This window comes from Dendropsophus ebraccatus, chromosome 8, assembly GCF_027789765.1.
Source record: "Dendropsophus ebraccatus isolate aDenEbr1 chromosome 8, aDenEbr1.pat, whole genome shotgun sequence".
Classification (NCBI taxonomy): Eukaryota; Metazoa; Chordata; class Amphibia; order Anura; family Hylidae; genus Dendropsophus; species Dendropsophus ebraccatus.
The window spans coordinates 29,452,694-29,461,637 of NC_091461.1; the positions used below are offsets into that span (position 1 = coordinate 29,452,694).

At 47.4% G+C, this 8,944-nt stretch overlaps 1 protein-coding gene across 3 annotated transcripts in view; it reads right to left on the minus strand.

Annotated features, from left to right (window-relative positions):
* Positions 1-880, minus strand: part of ZRANB1 (zinc finger RANBP2-type containing 1) — a 39,284-nt gene extending 38,404 nt beyond the window's left edge. Inside the window, exon 1 of one of the 3 annotated variants that reach the window (XM_069980078.1) lies at positions 654-880. The gene's annotated coding sequence lies outside the window, so the exon portion shown is untranslated. Of the gene's footprint in view, positions 1-254; positions 544-653 lie in introns of those variants that run through there. The other 2 variants (XM_069980079.1, XM_069980077.1) reach the window with 2 other exon arrangements.
* Positions 881-8,944: the final 8,064 nt, after the last annotated feature.

The window sequence follows — 8,944 nt, forward strand, 5'->3', positions numbered from 1 at the left end:
TTCAGCTGTCAGGGGATGATAGGGGTTGTAGTTCTGTAACCCTTCAGCTGGCAACTCATGAGAGTTGTAGTTCTATAACCATTAACCCATCAGGGCATGATGGGAGTTGTAGTTCTATAACCAGTTACCTATCAGGGCATGATGGGAGTTGTAGTTCTATAACCAGTTACCTATCAGGGCATGATGGGAGTTGTAGTTCTATAACCAGTTACCTATCAGGGCATGATGGGAGTTGTAGTTCTGTAATCAGTTACCTATCAGAGGATGATGGGAGTTGTAGTCCGGCCCCTGCCATAGAGCGCCGCATAGGAAATCCTGCACTGGATTAACCCATCAGGTAGCAGGGGTCTGGGAAAGCTGGGTGAGCATCCCTGAGGGAAGTGTCATGGCGGCTATGAGGGAGGTCACCCAGCTTTCCCAGACACTAAGGGGAGAGGACGGCTCAAGGACTCCTATGCCTATGGCGGCTGAGGACCGGTACAGCAGCCGGACAGGTGTCCCCTCACAGCGGCCCGACCCAAGAGCTTACACTCTAACGGCTGCCACCGCGGGGCCCTCGGGGGTCTCCATGGCGACCGCCCCCCACCCCGCTCCATGGAAGTGACTAGAAGAGTGGCCTCCGGTGTACACTCCGCGGCTCACCGGGCGCTCACCTGGCTTTATCCCGTTGCCGGCTTCCCTCCCCCGTTCATCTCCCCCGGGACCGGACTCCCCCTCGTTTCCGCTCGTCCGGTCCCCCCAGCTCTGTCCCGCTCCGGAGTTCTCCAGCTCGGCTCGGTTCTTCTCGTTATTTTTCTCCCCCTTCCTGTAATGGCGGCTCCGGAGACCGAAGAAGCAAAATAAAGCAGACGGGAACTGCGTGACGTCACCCTGCACCCGAGGCCGGAGACGACTGCGATTGGCTGAGCTGCGTGGGGCTGGCGGCCAATAGGAAGCCGCGTCTTAAGCGGCTGAGAGGTGACGTCATGACAGCGGCATTAGAGCAAAATAATAAACAATAACAAGGGTTGATCGGTGGTGCGGTGCGGAGTGTCAGGGGGCGGAGCCTGCGGCCCGGGGGTCAAGGGGGGGGGGGGGACGCCTCAGCACAGCCGGCCGCACAGTCACCTATAGGGAATAATAAAGGATACAAATTACATTCTCTTCTCTCCTTACACTTAAAGGGATTATCCAGCGCTACAAAAACATGGCCACTTTTCCCCTCTCTTGTCTCCAGGTCAGGTGTGGTTTGCAATAATGCTCCATTTACTTCAATGGAACTGAGTTTCAAACCCCACCCAATCTCGAGACAAGAGCGTGGTAAAAGTGAAGTGGCCATGTTTTTGTAGCGCTGGATAACCCCTTTAAGTGTTCAGTTCCTAGGAAAGCTGGGTGACTATCACTATAGCTGCCATTACAGCTCCTAGCAGGCTTAAATGAAATTATAACAGAATCAAAGTCCTAGTAACAGGTCAGTGGTGGTTCAGGTGCTGGGAACTTCATTGATCACGAAAATGATGGATCAATGGGGGTGATCGGTGATCAGAGGTGTGTACAATAACTATCCCAGATGTCTAATAGACCGGGGTCTCACCTGTATTTGCCCCCTTATAGACTTCTGTGGAGAGCGCCACCTATAGGTGCACCTCACTTTTTAAATCTCCTGTGTGTGTTGTCAATGACCTCGGCTCGAAGAATAGGGTTTAGGCCAGTGTCGGACTAGCCCACCGGAGGACGGGAGAATCCTCCATTGGGCCCCAGCCTTAGAACCTGCACAAACACTGACTGATATGTTGTTTCTCCCTGGTTCTTTATTAGTGGGCCCCCAGGATCATTTCCTCTGGCGGCCCCCAGATACCCAAGTCCGACACTGGTTTAGGCAACCTCCCTTCTCCCAATAGACGTCTATGATGTAGTTGGTTATCCAGCCTTCAAAATCGATGGCCTACTTTCTGGATAGGTCATCGATATTAGATGGGCGGGAGTCTGACTCACGGCACCCCATCAGTTGTGTGACAGTTGCGGTATATACAAGTGCCCTGTACCTGCATTCACTATTAGTAGAGGTGGTGCAAGCTAAGTGGTGTTGTCCCATTCAAGGAGAGAATGGAAAGAACAAGTATATTGAAGTATCTTGCACCACTGCTGCCGATACTGGGATTGCAGCTACAGAGCACTGGTAAACACCATAGGTCCTTTGAAATATTCACTTGCAGAGGGGGCTAGAAGTAGGATCCTTGACAATGTAATATTTAAAGGGGTTGTCCAGTAAAAAAAATTTCTTTCAAATCAACTGGTGTCAGAAAGTTATATAGATTTGTAATTTACTTCTATTTAGAAATTACAACTTTTCCCATACTTATCAGCTGCTGTATGTCTTGTAGAAAATGTCTTTCCAGCCTGACACACTGCTCTCTGCTGCCACCTCTGTCCGAGACAATAACTGTCCAGAGCAGCAGCAAACCTGTACTTCTCTGGACAGTTCCTGACATGGACAGAGGTGGCAGCAAAGAGCACTGTGTCAGGCAAAAAAACAAAAAAAAAACACTTCCTGCAGGACAAACAGCAGCTGATAAGTATGGGAAGACTTGAGATTTTTAAATAAAATTAAATTACAAATCAGTGTAACCTTCTGAAACCAATTGACATGAAAGAAAAAGATTTTCACTGGATAACCCCTTCAAGGCCTATTCTGAAGAATAGGATAACCCCTTAGAGCGGCGGTAGGGAACCTTGGCTCTCCAGCTGTTGCAAAACTACAACTCCCATCATGCCTGGACAGCCAAAGCTTTAGCTTTGGCTGTCCAGGCATGATGGGAGTTGTAGTTTTGCAACAGCTGGAGAGCCAAGGTTCCTTACTGCTGTCTTAGAGGGTCTGATCAGTTTGTCCAAGATCAAAGTTTTTTAGAGGTAATATAATAATGCATGTCGCCCGTTCGCATGAATTCTAATAAAGTAGTCTGGAATTTTATTTCATGAAAGACCGACCCCTCTCTATGTTGTTAACGTGCCCTAACAGGCCAGTTATAATGCAAAAATACTCTATTTACAAGATATATTTTCCATATTATGAGACATTATGAACAATAGAAGGTTACATTTGGTTGGTCCGTGTCCATGAAGGGCAAACCGCAGGGTCTTCAGAAAACAAAGCCAAATCCATCCAGATGAATCAGGGTAATGGTGCAGCACTATATGGAATAGAAGATGACATCTTCTCCTCCTGCACTGTGATATTCCAAGTAATGCTGAGAAGCTCCTGGCAAGTGGAAACTCCACTGACCCCACATCAGCTGTTCTTCCCAGACATAGATCCTTTCATGGAGGATTCTGCCTCTGTCCCCATTGCTTTGTAATTAGAAGTAAGCACAACTAAGGGTTCTATTACACAGACCGATAATCGGAGGAATCGGTCCAATTCGGCCTATTATCGCTTCGTGTAATAAATACAACGATCAGCCGATGACAATGATTATCGGCTGATCCTTGATATAGGTTTGAACCTATAATTGTCGGGCGCTGACCGTGCATCTCTACTTGTAATAGCGGTGCGCGACCGGCGACTGACCATTTACATTACCTGTCCAGGCTGCAGGGCTCCTCTTGCGGTCTTCTCCCCGGATCCTGCACGCACCAGATTCAGAGCGGCCTTTCTGAGCTGACAGGCCGCTCAGCCAATCAATGGCCGGGACCGCCGCAGCCAGTGATTGGCTGAGCGGCCTGTCAGCTGAGACAGGCTGCTCTGAAGCTGAAGTGTGCGGGACCCGGGGAGAAGAAGACCGCAAGAGGAGCCCTGCAGCCTGGACAGGTAATGTATAAAGTTTAAGCAAGGGCTGCAAGGTAATTGGTAACGATGTCCATGCAGCCCTTGTTAAACGATAATCGTGCCGTGGAATAGGCCCAGTAAACGAGAGCCGATCTAGCAGATCGGCGCTCGTTTACAGTTATCATCGGACCGTGGAATACCACCCTTAGTTCAAAGCCAATGTAGTAAGAAAATATTCTAGTTATTAACATCTTCCAGAAGGCGCTCCCTGCTATTCATGGCGGATCAATAGACTGTCAATGTCATTGCGTATAGATGAGTATATCAGCGCTTACTGCCAGTGATTGTCTGGAGAAACTGTGCTGCACATATGAAGAGCTGTAACGTCTGGAATTTGCCCCAGGACAAAAAAAAAAAAAAAATCAGTTAGTCCTGTAAGCAAAGAGCTTCGAATAATTTAGTGTGACCTTTACATATTCTTCAAGAAAACGTTGCTGGAATAAGAACAATAAACTCTTTGACTTAAAAGCAATAATACTGTCACTTAAAGGGAAATATGACAAGTCACACAAATTTTTTTATTGGTTGGGGTCTCTGCTGAAAGCCACTCTGATCACTAAATGGCTGGGAGAAGTGTTCAACTATGCGCTTCACTCCCTGAGAGTGGCTCCATTGCAAGTCTATGGAGGTCGCCTTCTGATACAAGTCGGATTGAACAGCGAGTCGGGGGAGTGAGGTGTACAGCTGTATGTGTCTGCTATATCTAGCAATCAGTGCGGTTTATAGGCATTAATATGGCATGCCTACTTTGTGCCCCCCCATATAGTAGATCTAATATCAGCCCCCCTTTGCCTCTGTATACCTTTATGCTACTCTGTACCCCCATACAGGAGTTAGCCCCCTCTACTCTTGTGCTCCCTGTCTACTATAAGCCCCTACCTGCCCCTGTTTAGTAGATAGGCCCTCTCTGTGTCCCTGTTTAGTAGTTAGGCCCTCTCTGTGTCCCTGTTTAGTAGATAGGCCCCCTCAGTGTCCCTGTATAGTATTACATCACCTTTGTTACTGTTTCTCTCTACTTCTGAGGCTTTGGTACCTTTATCTACTCTGTGAGCTTCTGACTGTGTAGGCAGCACCTGCATAGGAAGTTCCCGGTCCTGCACCTTGGCGGTGGACTTGCTGACTGGAAGGCATTCTTGCTCAGGGGTTTGAGACTTCCCTGGTTCCCCTGCGGGCAGCCTCGTGGTGGGTCAGTTGTCTCCCCCCCCCCCCCCCCAGAACTTACTAGAAGCTGCACTTCACAAATCCCTGTGACGAGAGGTTGACTGACCCACACACCGCACAATTATATCATCATAATTATCGTGAGTGGGTATGCCAGGTGGGGCCTCAAAAGCAGTAAGAGAGTAAGTGGCTAGGGGCGGTCTGGGGAAATGGAGTAGGGTGGCTTCCGATATGGCTGGAAAGGCTGGAGAGGTTGCAAGGCTGGGGTGAGGGGGCAATTCACAGCTCTGCCCAGGGGCCCATAATGCTGTTAAGACGGCCCTGGGTAATCTCATAAACTGGGTAAACTTTTGTTAGGTGATAGGGAGCGTGAAATAAAGCAATTTTGCATATGCTTTGCATCAGCAAAATTGCTTTCTTTGTAGTCTGGCCCCTTTCTCTCCCTGTACAGCTGACAGCTCATTGCCTAGGTTCCCGACCACCTCTCTTAGCTGTGAGAGCGGAGGCTTGGATCCTTGGGTGCGGTAAGTACTTTCACTCCCTCTACGTCTCCCACTCAGCTTATACACATCTCCAGGGCTTGGATTGTCCCTAGAGACATGTGTAACCTCGGTGGGAGGCACAGCAATGCCGAGCTGATTCAGCTCAGTATTGCTGCATCCCGCCCCATGAGCCCCCCATCCCCCCAGTGCCAAAGCAATAGGTGAGCAATAGGTCATCAGATGAGAATAACTCTCCAACATTCTCTGTTGCTATAGAAGATGTTATTATGAGTCATTAGGAGGTGATGCTGGTGTTGTGATCAATAGATTTCTCAGGATCAGGAGCATAATTGATATTACTATGGTTTCCTCACCAGGGTGCAGCAGCATTGTGGAGGGATTAGAATGCAATGGATGGCAATCAGCAAGTCTGCTCTATGGAGTGACAGATATTAAGCCGTTCTTTATATAATCAGATCAAGTGATATTTCCTTATTTCGAGTGTCTGTATAATAAGCAGATCTGTCTTTGGTGAGATACTGAACAAACTGTATAAAACTACAGATAGAGAGATCAGACAGAGGAATCACTGCTGTCCCAATGGCTGATCACTAACAAGATGTAATGTAATATGATCAGTGTCAGGGAGCGAGGTCATGGATGTAGTAACCTAACAGGGTACTCCTACATCAGGAAAAAGAAATAAACATGATACAGCAGATAGCATTGCTTACCTATGTGCCCCAGGTTTCAAACCACCAAAAATATAATTGTGGAGTACTACAATTCCCAGAATACAGTCTTCCAACTCGCCTCCTGACAGTTCCCCACCCAAAGCTGTTGCACAATATCTCATTTTACTGCAGACTATTGCACCCTATCTGTATACAGCAGCACCTGCTGTATTCACTCCCTGTCTGCTCTTTCTGTGCCCATTGAAGTGAATGGGCAAGTATCCGCAGCAGATCCTGTTCCGTTCCGTGTGAAGCTACCCTTAGTGATTTAGCGATTATTTTCTGATACCAGAATACCCCTTTAGGGTGCCTTCACACCTAACTTCTCACAGCGAGTCTGGCAAGTCCTGGCAGTTCACTGTCACTACATACTCTCATGTATGTAATTCTGCCGGCCTCTTAACCCCTTCGGCTCCCGCCCCACTGCGTCTGTAGATACGTTACTTGTCCTCGCTGCACGGGGTTCCGCTGTCCTGCTCTCCCGCCCGGCCAATCAGTGGCTGCGGCTGGGCAACACACTGATTGGCCAGGCAGAAGAGCAGGACGACGGGAACCCCGTGCAGCGAGGACAGGTAATGTATATACAGACACAGCAGAGCAGGAGCCGAAGGAGTTAAGGGGCCGGCAGAATTACATACTCGCAGTGGTCGTTCAGGAAATGTGCGGCTGTGTAGGGTAGTAGTACAGAATGGAACATGATGGACAAGGCAGGAGATGTGCGGCTGTGTAGGGTAGTAGTACAGAATGGAACATGATGGACAAGGCAGGAGATGTGCGGCTGTGTAGGGTAGTAGTACAGAATGGAACATGATGGACAAGGCAGGAGATGTGCGGCTGTGTAGGGTAGAAGTACAGAATGGAACATGATGGAGGCAGGAGATGTGCAGCACTGTAGGGTAGAAGTACAGAATGGAACATGATGGAGGCAGGAGATGTGCGGCTGTGTAGGGATAGTAGTACAGAATGGAACATGATGGAGGCAGGAGATGTGCGGCTGTGTAGGGTAGTAGTACAGAATGGAACATGATGGACAAGGCAGGAGATGTGCGGCTGTGTAGGGTAGTAGTACAGAATGGAACATGATGGACAAGGCAGGAGATGTGCGGCTGTGTAGGGTAGTAGTACAGAATGGAACATGATGGAGGCAGGAGATGTGCAGCATTGTAGGGTAGGGTAGAAGTACAGAATGGAACATGATGGAGGCAGGAGATGTGCGGCTGTGTAGGGTAGAAGTACAGAATGGAACATGATGGACAAGGCAGGAGATGTGCGGCTGTGTAGGGTAGAAGTACAGACTGGAACATGATGGAGGCAGGAGATGTGCAGCATTGTAGAGTAGGGTAGAAGTACAGAATGGAACATGATGGAGGCAGGAGATGTGCAGCATTGTAGGGTAGGGTAGAAGTACAGAATGGAACATGATGGAGGCAGGAGATGTGCGGCTGTGTAGGGTAGAAGTACAGAATGGAACATGATGGAGGCAGGAGATGTGTGGCAGTGTAGGGTAGGGTAGTAGTACAGTATAAAACAATGATGGACAAGGCAGGAGATGTGCAGCTGTGTAGGGTGGAAGTACAGTAAGGGACATGAAAGATAACAGGATAGGTATGGGCATGTAGAACCAGTAGTCACATGAGATTTTTTTTTCTTTTCATCTAAAAAGTTATAGACTGGCTCATTTGATCTGTGCCAAATTGATTTGCATATCATCATCAGCAATATTGTAATATTATGCATCACAAATAATTACTTTGCAAACAAGTCAGGATGGATGATAACATTCGCTTATGGGGAAACCGGAAATAGTGTGTGAATAGTTGGATATTCTTGCATTGTGACATGGCAGGCACATGTACATTTTCTTTTTTTCTATATGTACATAAATTATATATACACACACACACATACACACACACGTAGGGAATATACTCACACGAAAGTTTCCCAAATCGGCCCCAGGATCAGGTAAACACTCACCATGCAAATTTAGTTGCATGACAAAAGTCAGGCGTCCCTGGCAGTCTGCCACTACAATCACTCCTATCCTGTTTGTTCCTATACATTTGCCTATGTAAATATATGAATAGTTACTATATGTTAGGTTTGCATTTATTATGTGGTCCGCCTAGGCTGAGGTCTAATCCCAGCCCCATGTCTTCAGAAGGCCATACTCACAAGGCATTACACCATGCTCCACCTATTAAAAGCACAGTACAGGCAGAGTACCCCCTTGCAACCTGATGACAAGACAGAAGAGTTGAGCAAACTTCAAGCAAGTTTGGTTCGTATGTTCTCGGCCCAATGTTTTCTGGCTGTTAATGTAATATGCTTATTTGATTTATAGAACTTTATGATGATGAGAGCAATGAAGATGATGATTCAAACTCATTACAATGAGGAAACATAACAGATCAGTCTGTCATAGATTGTCCAGTTAATAACCGACCGCCCTAAACGCCACATGTTGTCCCTTTAACAATGGGCACCGAATTACGGTAAGGCCAGTCACACACTGTAGTTGTCATCCTTCCGTCCAGATACTGGCATTCAACCATATACAGATAATTGTATGCATTTAAGTCATTCCTCACTCTTTACTATAGAAAAGGACGTCATTTGCTCATCATATGACAATATGAATAGCAAATAGCAAAGGTTTGAGCTACACGAGTATCAAGAACTAATACATGAAACCAGGTGACTACATATAAGCCCAAATCTGACATCAAATATTGATCAGACACATAACCCGGGGACCAGAC